This window comes from Acomys minous (assembly GCF_964271855.1).
Source record: "Acomys minous genome assembly, chromosome: 12".
Lineage (NCBI taxonomy): Eukaryota > Metazoa > Chordata > Mammalia > Rodentia > Muridae > Acomys > Acomys minous.
Genome location: NC_140493.1, coordinates 65,801,259 through 65,821,264, shown reverse-complemented (window position 1 = coordinate 65,821,264; position 20,006 = coordinate 65,801,259). Strand labels below are relative to the sequence as shown.

The 20,006-nt window shown below is 43.7% G+C and overlaps 1 long non-coding RNA gene across 1 annotated transcript; it reads right to left on the bottom strand.

The window, feature by feature from the left end:
* Positions 1 to 7,681: 7,681 nt before the first annotated feature.
* LOC311578726 lies at positions 7,682 to 11,963 on the bottom strand. The gene is made up of 4 exons (XR_014772946.1): positions 11,748 to 11,963; positions 11,312 to 11,474; positions 9,990 to 10,121; positions 7,682 to 9,023 (listed from the first exon to the last, which is right to left on the bottom strand). It is a non-coding gene; the product is annotated as an uncharacterized lncRNA (long non-coding RNA).
* Between the last annotated feature and the right edge of the window lie 8,043 nt (positions 11,964 to 20,006).

Genomic DNA, 20,006 nt, shown 5'->3' with positions numbered 1-20,006 from the left:
GGCCTTTGTCTCCTATCTCTGCATTCTTTGTGACTTATCATCTGGGACCTTGGGCTAGCATACCTGTCGACCTGCACTTATGAGTTAGAGAGCTCTGCTGTTCTGGTTGCTTTAATGCTAATTAAAAATTTTCCCTTTCAAAGGGACATCAACTGAGGGAAATCTGAAATGTGTAAGTGTTCTAGAAAATTTTGTTTCAACATTCTTGTTATCTTATTGCTTTTCTTTTGCCATATCTATCTCTGTAAAGCTAAACTCATCTCCTTCTTCAACAGTGAAGCTTATATTTTTGGTTAGTTGGCTTTTTCTTTTTTGTTGTGTTTTTCATTTTGGGGTGGGGTTGTTTTGTTTTGTTTTTGAGAAAAGATTTCCTTATGTTGCCTTAATAGCCTGAAACTTGCTATGCAGACCAGGCTGGCATTGATGTTATAGAAATCTATGTGCCTCTGCCTCCCCTCGTATAAAAGGCATGTGCCACCACTTCTCATTAGACTACTGTTTCTTTCTGTTATTGAGGGAATTAGAGTACCTGGGCCATGACAGAAGTGAACTCGTGGTACACAGAACAGGAAAGAGGGATCAGATCATTAATTCTTGTCACTTTATTGTCCTGGAACAAGGAGAACAAGAGTAATCCATGCAGGCTGTGGAGGGAAGGAGACCAGGCCCTCAGGAATGTTCTGCAGGTGGAGAGATATGTGTCCTTAGCCATTTCTTCCTGGCTCTGGGCTGATTACACTGATACATTTCAGCACAAAAGCAATTGTATCAAGAAAACAACCTCTAACAACCTCTATGAAGTCAGCCATTTTCACTGTTCCCTTAAGCCACATGGGCCCCGGATCCAAAGAGCTTCAGGTAATGAGAAAACTTTGGGTGAAACCCAAGAAGCCACTGAACAGTGTGTCCTTATCTTCTGCTTATCTCTTCACTACAGATTGTATACTGTCAGGGTTATTTACTTACTTTGCTGGCCTGGTCAAATGTGTATATTTTCAGGTCCCTTCTGTGGTGCAGCTGGTGTCTGCCTGAACCTAGGAATTCTAGCACTGTGCATTCTGGGATCCGAGTGGGGGGATAGACTGTTCTAAACTCAGAAGAGTGTGGATAACAGCCTGAGGCATTTCAGGTGACCTGGTGCAGCTGTGCATCATCCAAGCTACCTCATCCTCACTACAGTAGGTGCTAAGATGCAGGGAGGATTCACTAGGCTGTAGGGTCTACTTGACTTTCATCATAGGCCACTTCTGGACAATGGGATGTAAACAATGAAAATGGTTAGTCTGGTGTGACAGAGATTTTCCATTGTCAACTTGATCATACTGTGTTCCTGGTTGGGCAAAGGATAGATAAATCACATTAGGTAAAACATGGTATTTGTCTTCATTTGGAAATTAATAATGACAAAATAGGCTATGATGGTGTGTCAAGTTGACATGAATGGACTTGGCATGGCTATTATTGGTTGTCAATTGGATTACATATACAATTAACTAAAACACAGAAATGGAGTGGCACATCTGGGAAGGAATTTGGAGTAGAAAAACCTGTACCTACCCAGATCTTGGACATAGAAAGACAGTCCTTCAATCCAGATCTTCAGTCCAGAGCTGGGACACATTACTTCAAATCCAGACATCTTCATCTTCTGAAGATAATGACATGGAAGATGGGAGCATGTGCTGTTTGCCTGTCTGCTCTCACCTTGCTAACAAGTACATTTCCTCACTGGCCTTAGAGCCCACTTCTTCAGATTCCAGCATCTACTGAAGACCTGCTGAGACAACCAGCCCTGTGGACTGAGTACTCTATTATTGGGCCATCCTCTTACAGCAAACCTTTGTTGGGTTAGCTGCATCACAGCCTGCAATTCATTCTAGTAAATGCCCTTCCTATATATGGAGAGATTCACCTTATAAGTTCTGTTACACTAGTGAACCCAGACTAATATGCAAAATACATATAGAGGACCTTACAGAATGGTTTGGGTGTCATAACAGTCTTGGTTCAGTTACAGATTCCCCATGGCTTCCGTCCCTTAACCTGGTTTCAGGTGATGCCTTGATGATGGCTTTCTTGTTTTCTGTAACTTCTCTACAACAAAAGTAAAATAACAAAAATCCCAAATCTTTCAAATGGACCCATGGATTTCTTTGCAGATAATTGTGTATGCTTCTACAAACACCTGAAAATCTTTCAGTTAGAGCAGTTTCATGTCCTTGTGTTGTAGGGATGCAGAAAGATGGGCAGCTGCACACCATGTTTGATGGATGCAAGTCAGCCAACACAGTACTTCCTCATGAAAGTTGTCGTCTATCATTGTTTAAGGTGTTCCATGAGCAAGTGAACAGAAATATATGCAAAACACACACACACACACACACACACACACACACACACACACACACACACACACTTCCACATACAAGCACCATAAACACTTACACAAGCTTTCACTCCTACACATATATGCAACATGGACACACACACACTCTACCATACCTGAAAGCATGCATGCACACAAACATTCATACAGACACTACTGTGTAAACAAGGGCCTGCACACATGCATAGGCATGCACGAACACACACACACACACACACACACACACACACACACACACACACACTCATATGGACACTATTGTGTAAACAAGGGCCTGCACACATGCATAAGCATGCACAAACACACAAATCTCCCCACCCCCAGAAACACACATATATAACAGAGAATTGTGTGCTGCAACACCTTTCCTGCTGCACGAGAAAGTAGTAGAACCTGTCTGCGCTTAGTCTCAGCCAGGGTTTGATGCCCTGGCCTCTACCTATTTCCTTTTCTAAGAATTTTTTTCATCCCAAGAGTCAAGATGCTATGGGGAGCATACAACCTCTGCACAGATAAGCTGGACCACATGAGACCGAATTCGCAAGGAGGGCTCCAAGCAAAGCTGCCAGCTAGCTCAAAGTCGACCCATCATAGTCTCCTCACTTAACCTATGCTGGCTTCTGTAATGAAGAACTTGGTAGCAATGGGGGAAGACAGCAATCCATGGACACTACCTAGGAACTTTTCATCAGATTACAGTTCATAGAATATGAAAACAGCATGCAGGTCAGACAGTAGGAGGCTAGTGAAGTCACCTGCAGTGTTTTTCGGAAACACAGCAGTCTGTACAACTATGAGGAGGAATCTGTCCTGAGGCACAGCCATGCACATGATATAAGCATCAACAAAATCTCAGCAAAGGGATGCACCGAGGGACAGTATGCAGTGAGGCCAATGAGCCAAAACGGAGTTCTGGGGGGCTGCTCTGTACAGTGAAAGGCAAGAGGTCTACTTTTCATTTTTATATGGATTTATTGTTTGATTTATCTTATTATAAAACATTAATTACAAAATGATAAAAATGTATAAAAATGAAGCAAAAGCCACCATGCCCCCCTCTCTCTGAGCAATTGAACCTTGGAACAATTAGATGAGACTAAACAGGACAGAAAGCTCCACCTGGGAGAAGTCAGGAGCTCAGAGAGTGCTGGCCAAACAGCTTAGACAACAAAAGTTTCAGGTTCAGTGAGACTTGAGGTCAAGGGAATAAGAGAGAGAACAGGAGAACACCAGATGTTATTATCTGGCCTGCAAGACACCCATCAAGGGACATAGCTGCACACAACACATACACACTCGCACACACACACACACACACACACACACACACACACACACACACACACACACCACAGAAATCACAAGTGAGCAGAAAGCCATGAGAAGGACATCATGCTGAATGAACAGTTGAATTTTAGACTATGCAAACCAGCTGTTTCAGGTGAGACCCATGACTCTGCTGTCCATGCCTTGAGGACTAAAATGCCTAAACAAGGATGCTGCTTCTTCAGTCTGTGTTAAGGTAGCTGGAGAAAATTTCCTCTTGAAGCCTCAAATGTGGCACACCAAATGATAGCCTGTCAGAAGCCTTTCCCACATCCCTGGTCATTCAGTCATGCCCAGAGTGAACCCTCCAGCAGTGCTCACATAAACCATGTTGACAAGTTGCTACTCAGGCTTCCGTCAGTGTGAACCAAGAACTGGACAGTGTCAAGAGACCACCTAGGGATGCAGGGCACAAGAGGGAGAAAGGCCACATGCCTCCCCCAAATGATGACAGTGATAAACACTCATCTGGCTCTACTTCTTGAAAGTTACTTCCTACATGGGACCTCACATGACCCCTGCAAAACAATGCTCTACAGATCCCTGCTGTCATCAAACAAAGCTCTGTGCTATTCCCTAAATGGTTCTACACATAGCACCTCTGTTATCATAACGGAATGGAGATGTTTGATCGGTTGGTGATCAACACCTTTGCTTCAATGGACTGCAATTTTTAGCAGAACAGGAAGGTTGCTTGTCAATCATCCAGTTTCTCAGAGGAGGCTAACTCCCCAGAAAGACATGGCCACAGAAATGAACCCATGGGGGAGGTATACACCAATGGCTGGCTGGGTGGGCAGATGGTTACATGTGTGTATCTATGATTATGGTAGGATAGGTGGGCTGCCTGCCACTGCTGACTCAATCTACCTCCTGCTGCTTTGCCCAGGGGCCATACATCTTCTCTCACAGGCCTCCTCACGGAGCCTCTTGGTCTCCTCCCAGGACTCTTGCAGCAGAACCTGCTCCCTCTGAAGTTTTCTGTTCTCTTTCCTCAAAGATTTTACATCATGTTTCAGCTTGGTCCACACAATCAGGTGCTGACTGTGAAGGATGCTGAGCCACAGCCAAGATGTGATGAGCCCCAGCCAGTGTCTTCCTCCTTTTCTTTATTAAAAGAGGAGGTAGATGGATCCATTAAATATGGGTGTGTTGGACCTGGAGGGAGCGGGCATTAACCAGAGGGGGGAAGCATTGACCTGATCCTCCTAGGGCCAGATTGGCCTGTTAAGGTGTCTTTTTGAGGAGGAGAGGGGGGTCCTGATCTGTGGTCTCTGGGCATCCCCAACACACAGCGAACAAGCCAGTTTTTGACACCAACCTCTATGCAATCAGGTTTACTTCTCAGGGGACTCAGAGTTGGATGATCGAGTCCTCACCCTGTGGTACCTTGTCCCACACCCCTTGCAGGTGCCCATGCCTTATGGCAGGCAATATATGAGTATATGCCATTCTCACTGTGCCAAGGAAGGGGGAATGGAAGTACATTAGTGTTCAAGCTCATCATGGTCTTGGTCTGCCAAGTAAAGTCTATGATAATGCACCTGTAATGTTCGAGCATCTCGAGCATCTAGCTGTTGTTTTACAAAGGTAGTGAGGCATCTAAAAGCCCAGGGTCCAGAAGACATAAGGGGGAGAAATCCTATCAGGGGGCCTAGAATAGAGGGCAACAAGGTAGTAAGCCAAGGGGAGATGGAGAACAAGTTATAGAACCAACCCTGTTCCTGTTCTCGTCTTTTTCTCTTTTCTAAGCCTTCTCTAACCTTGGCCATGCTATCTTTGACCACCCCAGAGTGATCCATATAAAATCAACATTCTTCTTTGAGGGCAGCACAGAATCTGCCTTGTTGGAGGAATAGCAGGTCTAGATCTTAGCAGCTTGTAATTTACAGGTGATCTCTGGATGGAGTCTGTTAGCCAGGTAAAAATCTGTTGAGACAAATACAGACTGGGGACAGAAGTTAAAATTGAATCCATAAGGCAGCTAGAGTAGGCTTATGTCTTTGAAACCCAGTAAAAGCATAAACATTTTTTTGTCCAGAAGATTTGATATACAGATTTGACAGACTCAGACTCATTTTTAATAAGCAGCCAGTACTTTATGAGTTTATTAAAACCACTGATCTTATTTTAAATCTGTAACTTGTACTTACCAACATTTAAACATTTTCTTAGACCCTCAAATATTAAACATTTTTTCAGACCTTTAAACATAGGAAGCCACTGCTAGGATGTGGGAATCTTTGTCTTAATTAGTTTAAATATAATTAATGCCATATTTAGCAGATCTCTGATAAGCTTGAGGACCAGCATATCTGTGCTCAATCCTCATCTGTCTTCAGTTGTCTGTTTTAACCTATATTTTATAAACATAAAACAGAATGTTATAATCTGTAGTCTGTAGATAAGTGTTAGAGGATCACATCTGTTTAATTTTAGTATATCTGAATTGCTTGTTTCTAGCTATATATTGGCTGATTACTTTTAGAAAACACCTGTGATTAACTGAGCTAGTACCTAACAAAACCATAAGCTTTAATTATTTTAAACAGTTTGTGATAGTAGCTCTTAACTTTACACACCAGTTGTAGTTAAAGTACCAGTATGGCTTAAGAATGTTTATTATTATGTCTGTAATTATTATTATTGTTGTATTTTTTAACCAATCAATCAAGACATAGACACATGCTATCACTATTTTTTAAAAATAGGCTTAGTTAACCTGGGGCACAGCAGATATTAATTAATTAAACTATATTTTTAAATAGTGGGGCAGCTATGGGATCCTGCCCCAATCCCATGTCATTTGTTTCTAATGATTTTTATTAAGTTACCTTTTATCCATAATCTTAAATACTTGTTAATGTTTTTTATCTGGGCCACTCTTTATATAACTCACAGCTCTTTGCCCAGAGTTTGGCAATGATTTCCAGTATTTGTCCCAATCCTCCACTGGGTGAAGTCTCTCAGAGAGCATATACATTGGGCTAATATTTACTTATAAGTGAATATATACCATTGTTGCCAGAACATATATTTTTCTGTATTCTCAAATGTACCCATTCTTTTTTACTGGAACGGCTTTGCCCTTAATGTTGGGAAACAGTAACAGCTGAGCAATTTTATCCCCTGCATTAATTTGCATCTCCTGTTTTACACACCATGATTTTTAAAATAATTTTATTTTATAATACCAGGATGCACAATAAGACCTTGAGAAGTTACTTCAGCATCAAGATCTATAAATATAGGGGTTGGAAACTTTTCTGGTTTCCATATGGCATACCATTATAGAATACAACAATTTTTAAAGAAAAAATTTCAGTGTTACTAATATATTTAATTTATAATTTATAGAAAAAATTAAAGTTATTAATACTTTATGTTGACTATAATGTAATTAACAAAACAAGTCCTGTTACATTTGTTTAAGAATGAAATCATAGAGTATAACCATAATTTTTAGAACTTAAAACCAGATTTTTTACAGTGCTTTGAACTAGGATTGAATCACATAATATCTGTGTTACAAACGCACATGCACTCATATATTTTAAGCAACAGTTTGAACCTAAATTTTAAACATCATATTTAATAAGGAAATTATTAATCCTTAGATAAAAGTTCACAGATATATGCTGGAGATGTAGTTTTAACATCTTTATTAAAGAAACATTGTTTAAAATTTTATTTTTTATAAGTCTATTACTGTTGGAGATCAGTTTCTTAAGTTGGTTCATTTTATTTGCTGTTAGAATGGCTCTGGCCTTAAATTATAAGCATAACTATTTGTTATAGATTTTAAAGATTTTAACCAAGATATACAGAACACAATAAATTTATACCTTTAAAGCCAATAAGAAACAAACATGAAGTAAAACAGACAAAATGTTTCTTTAATTTTATAGCATAATTTAAAAGGATCTTACACTTAAATGTTAAATGCTAAAGGCAGAACCAGTGAAAGATAGTAGAAAAACTAGGAGTATCTGAGTTGGCATCCTGCCCAGGATGTTTCTGCACACAAGCCCCTATTGAAAATGCACAGCCTCTATAGTGAAAGGTATTCAGAGCCCATCACCAAGGAGTCCAAGGAATGACTAGGACTGAAAAAGACCTTATCAGTGGCTTTATCTGATCATTCCTTACCACGCAGTTCCTAGAAAGACTCATCATATTAGCTCTCATTTTTTAGCCTCCTAATTTTTTCTGTTGTGGGTAGTGACCTTGCACTTGCCATGTTTGAGGGATTTGGTCTGGCTGGAGTTTAGAGCACATCATTAGGAGTTCAGGCAGCCTTGGGCTTCCTGTCAGTTTGATCCAGGCAGCCTGGCTCCAAGGACAGAGCTAGTTTGTCAGTTTTTGTTATTTTTCTTTAGAATCATTGAAACGAGTTAGAACTAACGGCCAGCAGATGAAATTTTGTTCTTTTTTTCTCCAACAGAATATAATATATAAAATATTTAAACACCAGACAAAGACAAAAAAGTGACAAGTTTGTCTTTCTTCACTATGAGGGACAATTTATGTGCCCTAATTCATCAGTCCATCCAGTGGTCTAAGACAACAGTCCAGGGGGTTGATTCTTTCTGTCTCATATCAAGAAAGTCCACACAAATAGACACAAATAAACAAAAACAGAAAATGACGCCAAAAGGCCACAGTAGTCTAGACTACAACAAAACCAGAACCAAGTGAGCAATTGGACCCAGTGATCAAGCAGGCCAAGAGCGCTCCCCAAGTAGAAGGGGACTGGAGGTCAGGAACGTCTTCCAGCTTCCCCGTCAGGAGGTACACTATCTCCTGGCACAGGCAAAGAGCAACCCTGACATTGTGACTAACTCAAATGCTCGAGCTTCAGAGCGAAACTAAAGAATGTGGAGAGACAGAGAGACAGACAAAGAAGACAAACAAAGAAGAGTGGTGGCCGCCTTACCTAATTCCTCGACTAGAGTCCAGGTCTGGGATGGGACTCTTCAGGCAGAGGAGATTTACAGACTTTGGCTTTAATAGAGGTCCTTAAGGGAGGACTGGGTAGGACAACTATTCTATTTTTCCAAGTTCTTTAAGAAAAATTTCACCTTCATCTAATACATTTTTAATATCCTCATGAAAGTATCTAACACACAAAATATCATTAATTAGATTTCAATAGGAAAAGACAGTGACAGGGACCTTTTTCGGGTGATGCAGGGTGACCGGCCATTTCAGAAGTGCGACAGACAGGTGAGTGCTCTGTTCCTTGAGCCCCACATTGGGCGCCACTTGCCCTGGCCTGCGGGGTTCGACTAAAACTTGGGAGGAGGTTCACCTGTTGGAATGCAAGACACAAAGAAGGAGAGCAAGTCTGATTGATCAAGCTCTCAAACTTTATTAGTCAGGCAGCAGCTTTTATAAGTCAGAAGGCAGGGAAGCATATTGCTATAGCAACCCAGCTGCAGGCTTTTCTCAAAACACAGGGAATTCTAGGCAGGGTCATAAGGTCCTGCCACACAGGGTATCTTGCTCCATCTTTGTCTAGTCTAACTGCTAAACCATAACAGGGTTGCTCCATCTCTATCTGTCTTTAGTCTAACTGCTGACCCACAACAGGGTCAGCTAGTTTCTGGTGAAAGGCAAGCTCTGGGAAAAACAGAGACTTAACGGTGCAGACTTTGACAAGATGGCTGAACATTGGCCATATGGCCTATAGTCCCCAACGATGTCTATCAGTCTCCCCACCTCCAAGAATCATCACCCCTGTAAGGTCCCTGGTCCCCAGAGAGGCCCTGACTGTGAACCACAGTGGCATTAACAGCATTACCTAGAGGTATGCTAAATCCAGACAGTTGCCAAATTGCAGAAAGAGTCAAAATACTTCTGAAAACCTTGACACCAGAAGAGATTCATGGACCTCCCAGAACAGGAAGTAACCCCACCTGCTCTTATCAGTTCATGGTATGAGGAAAACTTCAGCAGACAGAGACAAATCATCACTGAGGAGGACAAGAGGTTGATCAGGAATACAATATATGAATCCCACAGAAACCAGCTCTGTAAATCCCCTGCCACAGACTCAAAGGCTTTGGGCTGCCTGACTTCCTCCTCCTTGAGCAATGCTTTTTCTAAGGGATCCTGTCATGGACAGCAGAGTCTCTTCACACTGAGCAGAACTGAGACCAAGGGGTACAGTCCAAGAGTCACAGGCAGGCTGCTTGCTAACAGGCAGACAGGCTAGAACCAGAGCATCACTGTGGTCCCTTCAAGTGCTGGGGTCCTAGACAAGTCAGTCACTCACCAGCAGGATTCAGTCTCCTCCACCAGCTCCTTGTACTTGTCCAAGGTCTTGCTTAACTCCTTCGGCAATTTCTGCAGGGCCAGCATCACTTTCTGCTGTTCCCTATTCATCATTTCCAGTTCAAAATTCAGCCTGTAGTAGGGCATGTCCCCAAGAGCAAAGAACCCCATAAAAACAGGCCTCAAGGATCACATAAATTTGGACCGACTCCTAGACTACCCAGCCAAGGAGATGCCACTTCCTGACTCCTAGATACTGGGACCTCCTGGTGTTTATTAAACTTATTATTCCGGGCCCAAGTCAGCAGAGGCAGTGGACCAAGTGGGAGGGAGCTGGGCTGCATAGCTTCTCCACTGCACCTGCAGAAAGAGACTAACTCTCTAGGAAGTTCCCTAAAGTCTGTGCCATAGGCCTGGACCTACTAGAACCTGTGATGACGTTTCTCCTCTTTACAGAGTGGGGATTCATCCTGGCTTCCTATTGCTATGTGGATGCCCAGAGTACTTAATATTTCTAGGAGTGAGGTTTATAAACTCAGTAGTAGATTCCAATGTGCCACCTAGGTGTGCACAGTGGCCAAGAGTTGTGCTGCTAAAAGTGAGGCTCCTTGGCCTCAGCATTGACAACACCTTAAATCTATGAGACAGGAAAATTCTCAACCCTCACCTACTCTCAACCTTATGACTATCTGGAGAGAATTCAGAAAGTGTCTACATTGTAGATATCATGTGCCTCCTTGCTCCCAGGTACACATGTGCCCATGCACATACAAACACACACAGACATAGACACACAGGCACAGACAGACAGACAGACAGACACACACATACCATTCTAAAGGAATACATGGGTGTGGTATTGTCTCAAAGTCTAACACAGAAGACCAGAGAGGCTCAGTGATGAGCTCCAGGCCTTTCAGTCACACACTGAGAGGATCCATGTGGGACCAGACCCCCAACAAGTGCTGCCAGGAGCAACCAAACTCCAGGCATCTGCTAGTCAAGTGCAAAGATTCATCTTAAACTCATGATTCTTAGCATTTCCCATAAGCCAAGTTCTTTCAAGGCCCCTTAAAAGCTACTGCCCATACTCCTGGACTGTAATCCAGGCTCCAGGCTCTGCTTTTCCTTTGGAGGAAGCAGGACAAGCTGTGTCTCTATTGACTCCTGCCTGGGCTTCAAATTCTGCATCTCATAATCACTCAGGAAAACTTGCTTGAGCGTGAGGACACCCTGGTGGTGCAGCCTCCGGCGATGTGAGGGAAGCTGGGGTTGATGCAGAGGGGTCAAGACACTCAAGAGAGAACTGGGCACAATGACTACCTGTTGTTCAAATCCTTGTCAGTGTAATGGGCCAGGATCCCATGCAATTAATCTCTCTCACAAGTCATGCTGTGTATCAGTATGGTCAGTTTCTCCAACTTCTTCATTTGCTGCTCCTGCTCAGTGATGGTGGGTGGTTGGGATGATGCCTTCCCAGTAGACCCTGTAGAGAGATAAGCACAAGTGAACTTGCCTGGTTGGTGGTACCGACCAGGGAGAACATGCTGAGTCCCAAGGAGAATCCTGGGGGGAAGGGAATACTAGAGGCCCATTGTCACCAGATTAACAAAGCCATCCTCACTGATAGCCCAAGAAAATCCAGAGCTGGCAGGATGGGGCCAGCGCTTTAGAAACCCAGAGGAACAGGGTAGGCCTCCTGCTTCCCAGAAGCTCCCAGCTTTTGAGTCCCTCACTGAAAGGCCCAGCTCAGCCTCACCTCCTCCAGGAAGCTCCCCATGGCCTGTCCACGACTCACTGTGCCTTCCCCAGGACCATTTATTTCTTTTTGTTCTGCACCAAGACGGAAGGGCAGATTCTTTTGGCCTCTCCTTGGTTCTTCCAAGCGCTCCATTCTCTCTCCCAAATAACCTGCTCAGCCAAGACAACATGTTGAAGGGTGAACCCTATAAACACTGAATGACTTTTCCACAGGCAGTTGGTATCCCCACAACAGGGGTGACATCACAGAGCATGCTAGGGCTCTCCAGGATACAATGGATTCTCAGGGAAGGGACTACTGGTGATGTCACATGGCACTGCCCTGGCCAACCTGCTAACTAGTTCTCCTCAAATTCACCAGAGACCAAGGTGTCCATTAAAGGAACCTGTCCAGTGTCAGAGAGAGAGAGCCTTTGGCACACTTCCTCCAAAACTAGAGAGTTTCTCTGTTTCAGTAGAATATTTTATTCATTATTTCTTCCATGTGGATTTGAAGGCTTACTGTAAAAACACTGCTCAGGAATGGCCCTTCCCCTTCCTAAGATTTATACTCAATAAGGAGAGCAATAAAGATGCTGAAAAATCAGGTCAGGATAACAGGGAGGAGGCATGATGATTCCTTGACAAGACCAAGCATTTGGGGGAAGATCCTCAGACTGTTACAGTTTGAGGTAAGGAGGTAAAAAACACGAGAAACCACATATTAGTGATGAAAATATCCCCCAGAGCCTCAATGGAGCTCACCTCAGCCATGAAGCTCTTAGTGAAGATGTGGTAATCTGTTCACAGGTCTGGTTGGATCAGTTGAGCTTGAGTCAGCACACGTGGGACCCAAGACATCAAAAGCAAACACTCTCAAAAAGCATATGATGACCCAAACCTGGAATCAAGAGGCTGAGGACAGGGTAATGGGAAGTAAGTGGTCAGCCTGGGCTATGGAGAGGTATCATGTGTTGAAACACACACACACACACACACACACACACACACACACACACACACACACAAAACAAAAAACCAGCACACAGTCATTCAGTAGGGCATCTTGTAGATCATTGCTAAGATGCCTCAACCTGCAAGAAAAGTCAAATGCCTTTGTCCAGAGCCACATGTGGCAAGTGACATACTCTGAAATGGTGGCACTGGTAAATTGGATACAACAACCATTAGGTGAAGCATACAAAGGGGGAGACTCAGGGTTCCTACATCATATGGCTTTATTAAAGCCCCTGCTCAGGTTTGTATCGTCCTGACAGTCCCTGTAAAGACAAGCCAGACTATGGTCAGCCTGGAATGCTGTTTTCTAGATCTCTGTGAACATTTTTCCTCTGAATCACGTTCTTTGGACCCTAAACTTGATGAGAGCTGTCAGGGGATCTGTGTCTACTCAGGTGTTGAGATCCTAATCCAGTAAGTTCTACATCAACTCTATTTCTTTCTGGTTTTTCTTTTAGTGTTATAAAAATAGCATAGCACTTTTTGTTTTTATAATCAAAAGTCTCAGTTCAGGTGCTGTAGTTAGGCATCAGAAAGGTGCCTGTCCAGGGTAAACAGGAGAACAGGTACCAGGAATCACTAGAGGCCCATGAACCACTCATCCAAGAGAACCACAGGGCCTTCTTTGGGCCCATGTGGGGTTTTTTGAGTAGTGGGGTTTTTCTGGGCTAAGAAGTGGGCACTTCAGCCTTAACTGTTTGGGACTCAGCAGGGTAGCCTTAGGAGGACTAGTTCGTTCTGGGCCTTCAACTCATTGCTGAGACTGCATGAGGACCATTGGTGGCTGATGCAGGCAGCTAGGCTGGTCCAGAAGGGATCTATGGGACTGGCTCTGCTGACTTGCATCCAAGAGCACTGGCCTGAGATACAGCTGGTGGGATGACTGAGTGGCTACAAGACTCTAGGGGACTGACACTGGATGAACAGAGACTGTGGGGGCTGTCAGCACCATCCTGAGGCAGCCCTACATAGCTGGTCACAGAGACACAATGTGGTCCATGAGTTCAAAGCCAGCAATGGTAAGAGCTGTGGCAGTGACTGAGATAAACAGGAACCAGATGCCATGGCGTCTCAATGGCCTTCAGGATCTGCCTGGATCCTAGAAGTGCCAAGCGTGACCTGAGGCACTGAGCCAGGCAGGAGCACTGGGTCTAGTTGTGCTGATCTGAAGCAGGAAGCAGACGCTGTACCTGGTGATGCTAGCCAGGGCCCAGAAGTGAGTGCTAGAACCAGGGATTGCAGAGCGGTCTCTATCCTAGAGGTGATCAATGGGGCCAAGCACCCTGACCCCAGGATGGCTGATGGAGATGGCAGGGATGCCCTGGGGCTGGGAGGGTATGCTTTTGCTGGCTGGACTGGCTGTGCTGTTGCTGCTGGTGGTACTATGCTCAGAAGTTCTGGTGCCAGGGATGGCTAGGTGTGGCCCCTCCTCAGGAGCACCCCTATTTGGAGGGCTGCAATGAGGCCTCCTCTCTCTTCATGACAAGTGGGCTATGCATCTTGCCCTGGACTGCCTACCTCCAGGGCCTGCCTGTTCTCATTCAGCTCAGCAGATGCCCAGTTCCCTGGTTCATGGTCTTTACCTCAAGACAGTTATGAGTGAGCATCTGTGGGTCATCGTCAGGTAAATGGGTAGCAGGATTGATGGTCATGGGTTTCTCAAACCAGACTCAAGGATGGTTCAGGATTAGAGCCTGGTAGGGGGTCACACAAGTGTTAGACAGCCAGCATTCTGGTGTTCTTTGGAGGGGGGCCTCGACTGCATGAGTTGATGTCGGCACAAACTCCTGATAACTTGTCAGCCTTTATCACTAGAACAGTGGCAGCCACCACAGCTCTTAGACAAGTAGGTTGTGCTGAGGCTAGAGGTTCCAGTAATTTAGACAGGTATGCCACAGTATACATCCATGGCCCTAAAGATTGCATTAAAACCCCTTTACAGTATCATTTGTTTCATGAACAAACATGAAAAGGTTTTGATAAATCTAGAAATGCTAGGGCTAGAGTCAAAGTCAGATGTCTTTAAAGACTCAAAGGCCTTTTGTTCAGTTTCAGTCCAGATTAGGGGCTGAGTGACTCCTTTTGTTCTGGTGTATGGAAGCTTCACTATCTCTGCACACCCTGGTATCTAGAGGTGGTAATTAATATGCAATCACACCTTGGAACTCACAAAACTGTCTCTTAGTCTTTGGAGTTCTGATCTGAAGGATGGCAGCAATCCTACTTTGAGATAGGCTCTTTTTGATTCCCCCTTGTAGGAGGCCTCTGATGTGCAAAGTTGGACTATCTTAGCTGACGCTCTGTAGCCCAGGGTCTGGAACCTTTGCAGCAGTCCCTTTGTGGTCCTCTTAACATCTGCTTCAGGTTCAGTGGTTAGGACGAGGCCACCTGCATAATGTAAGAGTATGGTCCTAGGAAACTTGTGACAGAAGGGAAGGAAGTCAGTGCTTAGTGTCTCATGAAACAGGGCTGGAAAATTTTTTTAAATCCTTGAGAGAATCTGGTCTAAATAAGTTGCTCACTTTTAACTCCCTCTTAATTTGTCCATTATAAAGCAAAGATAGATTTAATCACTTCTAGCAATGCGAGGCTGAAGAGTGTATCTTTCTGTTCCAAGAGAGTCTACCCTGGGTTCTCTGGAGGAATTGGACTCATGAGAGAGTGTGGGAAGGACTGTAAGCTTTGTCACAGGTGAAAGCAGTCTTGGCGGGCTTTACCCTTGGTCACACTGTGGATACCTTGAGATAGACTGGGTGGAGCCATCCTGGGCCTGGAATTCAGGAAGCTGACCTGGGGACTCCACTTGGACTATTGTTTTTCTGATCGACCCTCAATGGGAGAAGGAGACTGCCCTTTACACGTGAGACAGGCAGGCGGAGAGGAGAGAGGGACAGCAGGGAGACTGGGCTTAAACACACGTGGATCAAAAGGAGGATCAGCAAACAGACTGGACCAGCATGCAGGCCATAGACACCTAAGGACCCGTGGAACGGATACTGGAAGGTTCACTCTTTTTTTCCCTTTAACCTTTTTTTTCCCTCTTGTGTAAGCTAGTTGGGTTGTATAATAAAGTTTAATTGTTAAGAAACAGAGCCTACAAGAGAGTATGGGTTCAGAACTGTGGCGTGAGTGCTTTCAACCCTCTTATTCGCTGCCCTCAGACCTTGAGCAGATCTATAATCCTAGGACCCATGTTTCTTCAGAGCATCAGAATGCCTGCCTCTCTAAGCCAGCCAATATAGACTGTCATTCCTTATTTTGCTTCCAAAGTCACTGGGTTTTATTTAACCTGGACAAGAATAGCCAAACTGGTTAGTTGAACAATTATCAAAACTTGGTGTAGAAGAAGTCTTGGGAGTTAGTTGTGCCCATTGGCCCTGGGAACCTCTTCTCTAAGTCTGCGAGATAGCGAAACTGTGTATGTTAATTGGTGGCAGAGTTTTCAGGTAGAAAATAATTGTTTTGAGAAAAAGCAAATCACCTTTATTTTATTTTATTTTAGAATCTGGAAGTCTGTTTCTCATTATCGGAGAAAATGATGGTGCCTTCAGTTTATGCAAGAGGTCTCTTTCCACAGTGGGCAGGAGCCATCAGACAGGACAAATAACAACTGAGATATTTGTACCGCTCCCAAGGTCAATGAAATGGTTGCTGGTCCAGTGACAGTAGGGAAGTTGTCCCCTTGGACTGTGATTTTTTTAGTCAGTCAATTGTCATAGGGAATTCTTAAGGATTGAATGTGTCACCTTAGTGTCTACTAAAAAGTCAAGTTATTCATTCCCATGTGTAAGTGTTGTCCTGTGCTCCAGGGTGAATAAAGCATAGGAACCTGGGCCTTTCCACTTTTCTGACTCTGGAAGAAAAAGGTGCCAGACTTACTAATTAGGGCATTCATTTTTCCTACATTATTTTTTCTTTTAGTGGTCACATTGGTTTTCTCTAAGAGGGCTTTACTTATCTCTTGGCCTCCTTCTTGCCTGTTGCATCTGGCTGGTTTATTATTCAGATTTTCAAATAGGGCTACCAATATGTGCTTGGCAAATCTCTTGTGCCTCTAGCTCTCAGTCAATTCTCTTTTTGTTAAACACATTTTGAGTTACCTCCAGCCATTAGAACCTATTTACACCTTCAAATGCTTCTAATATTTTAAACTTCTAATTTCTGTGGCCAATCCAGTGACAGAAGCAGTGTTGAACAACAACCTGTTGTGCATCTGGGTCCCTGGGTGTATAGGTATAGTAAACCTTAGAGGGTACTCTACTAACACAGCAGGATGCTCAGAGGTCTCCTGTGTGACCTCAATTACCTTTAACATGTTTGTAGGCTTCTGTGCTGCTGTATGGGTCTCAGCCAGAAACTCCAGCAATAGAAGTTTACTGCCCCTCAGCCTTGGTCAGTGTTATGATCACAATGGGGGCAGGTTGGATGGAAACATACTCTTAACCCCTGAGCCATCTCTCCAGTACCAGAAATACACTCACTCTCAATACAATTAGTGTTATCAGGAAGAGATCTCTTTCTGACCCAGGACCACTTTCTTAGTTTCCAACATTAGGCAGTCCCTTTCCTCTGATGCAAACAGGCTGGCAATCATCCTTGGTAGGATGGTGGGTATTAGATACAGTCTACAGGAGAGATTTGAGTGCCTGGAGTTTCTCACAAGAAAACGGGTTCTTTGAGCTCTAGTTTTTTTGGATGCCTGGTAGCCTCATTAGCTACAATTAGCATACCTACCTCATGTATGTGTCTCTATGGGTCTTGAGAAACTTCTCTCTTTGATTAGATGTGATCCAGTCCAACTAGTAAGGCACACAAAGATGGAAGGACAAAATCAAGTGCAGGGGCTGGGAGATGGCTCATCCATTCTGAGCATTTGTTTCTCAGAGGACCCACAGGGCAGTTAACAATCTTCTGTAACTTTAGTTCCAGGTGGAACTCAATGCCCTCTGCAGGCCTAGGAGGAAATTGCATGCCCATGGTGCCCTGTCCTTCAGCAGGTAAAACACCCATACATAGAGAAAAAAGCCAAAAAGCCAAACAAACAAACACCCAAAGATGCCAAATACATTGTCAATAACAATAGCATGGAAACTAATGACAAAACCAAAAGAAAAAAAAACAGATCCCATTACATCTTGGAATCTATTATTTCTGCTGTGCAGTTATCACTGCTCCTGTATCTCAAGGAAACCAGGCTGATAGTTCTGTGTTTCCTGATTTATTTATATTCCCTTGGTTAGTGTTCTTATTTACTGAGAGACATTAGAGCAAAACTGTTGGGTTTCTCATTGATTTGTTCCACATGGTCATCCATAGAGTACTGTATTTTAGGGGTAGATAAATATATGACCAGAATGATGCAATATGGATACTTTTCCATCACAGGGTTTGCCACAGTATCCACATCCAAAGTTCAGTTCACCCGTGTAGCCCTGGCAGATAGGAACTCACCATGTGTCTCAAGATCTTTGCAACTTGCACAGATCCATCTCTGCCTGTGAGCTCTGGGGTTACAGGACTGTGACACCACACCTGACTAAAGAAGAGTCTTAAGAGACAAGAGTTGAGCCAGGCTTGGTGGTGCATGCCTTTAATCCCAGCACTCAGGAGGCAGAGGCAGGTGGATCGCTATGAGTTCAAGGCCAGCCTGGTCTACAAAGTGAGTCCAGGACAGCCAAGGCTACAGAGAAACCCTATCTCGGAAAAAAAAGAGTGAAGAGTTGGAGATCACTTTTTTATTCATAAAATATGTTTGTTTTATTTAATAGGGGCTTAAAAGTGGAAGTCCTTATATGCAGTGTACAGCCATAGCAAAATAACAAACCAATAAGAACAAAAGAAATAAGAAATAAGTAAAACCTCAAAGAAATAGAAAAACAAAAACCCAAAGAAAACAAAACTCAAACCAAAGACCAAATGAAAAAATCAAGCTAAGCAGCACTCTCTTGCTGTAGAATTGGGAGCACAGACCTACAGCTTTTGGCTGGTCTTGGAAATATGGTAGAAAGTCAGTTGCTGATTGTAATAATCTTTTCAAGATGAGTGTAGCCATGCCTCTTTGGGGCTTGGTACATCAAGTCTTAGATGAGACATGTTACGGGTTTTGCCTCAAAGTCTTTCAAATTCTCTTAACTGATCTTCACTAAAGTATCTTTGATGATCCATCAGGACAAGCACCAATTTACACCTTTAAGACTTCTCCTGGATGCCTCAGCACTTGTGAAGCCCTCCCAGGAGCATATTCAGCATGAGGGCATCCAAGTGTGAAGACCTCCCAGGAGCACAGTCAGCATGAGGGCATCCCAGTGTGAGCACAGTCAGCATGAGGGCATCCCAGTGTGAGGCCCTCCCAGCAGCACAGTCAACATGAGGGCAACCCAGTGTGAGGCCCTCCCAGGAGCATATTCAGCATGAGGGCATTCCACTTTCTGTGTGGAAATCCTTCCCTTGTCTACCTGGGCCACAGCATATCCTTAGCTCAAATCTTTACATCCCAGATGAGGTAAACATTTCAAAGCTCATCTTGATGTGTACCAATCATTTCGTAGCATACAATCTCTAGCAGGCAAAGGCTTTTCCTCAGAAACCCATAGTTTTTTTTGTTTGTTTGTTTCATTTTTACAAACGCATCCTGCACATAGCAGTGCTTGTCTGGATACAGATTTGTTTCCTTGACTCTGAACTGGCTGCTCAGTGTTCTGCATTGAACACTGTTTTCCATTCACAAGTCTGTGTTGTTCACATTAAGCTGCTGACAGCGAGGTTTCTTAGGTTGTTAGCTTGAATAACTGTCAAAGCTCTTACATCCCCTACAGAGTTATGTCCAATAATGACCTGGGCCAAACCCACAACCTTGAGAACTGAGCAACTGCAGCCACACAGGATCAGAATTGAGCCAGTAGAAATCTCAGTGGGATTCACTCGTTACTATTTTCAGGTCAGTCAGCTTAAACTTTACAATGTAAGCCTCCATCTTTCACAGGATGCTTTATCAAGAGAGGAACAGGAATCCCAAATTCCTTGACATTGGGTATAACTTATTTGTGGAGGATAAACTTCATATCCTGGATAAAATGGAAAGCCAGTCACAGATTTATAGGCTGTGTGTGTGAGTCTAAATTAGTTCCTGGCAACTCAAGCTCCATGTTTTTGCAGCACTCATCTTCAACGATGGCATGACCTCCTCTCTTTTTACACGCTTCTTTAGCAAATCTAATTACTTGAACTTCCACCTCTGGGGAACAGATTAACCACATAATAT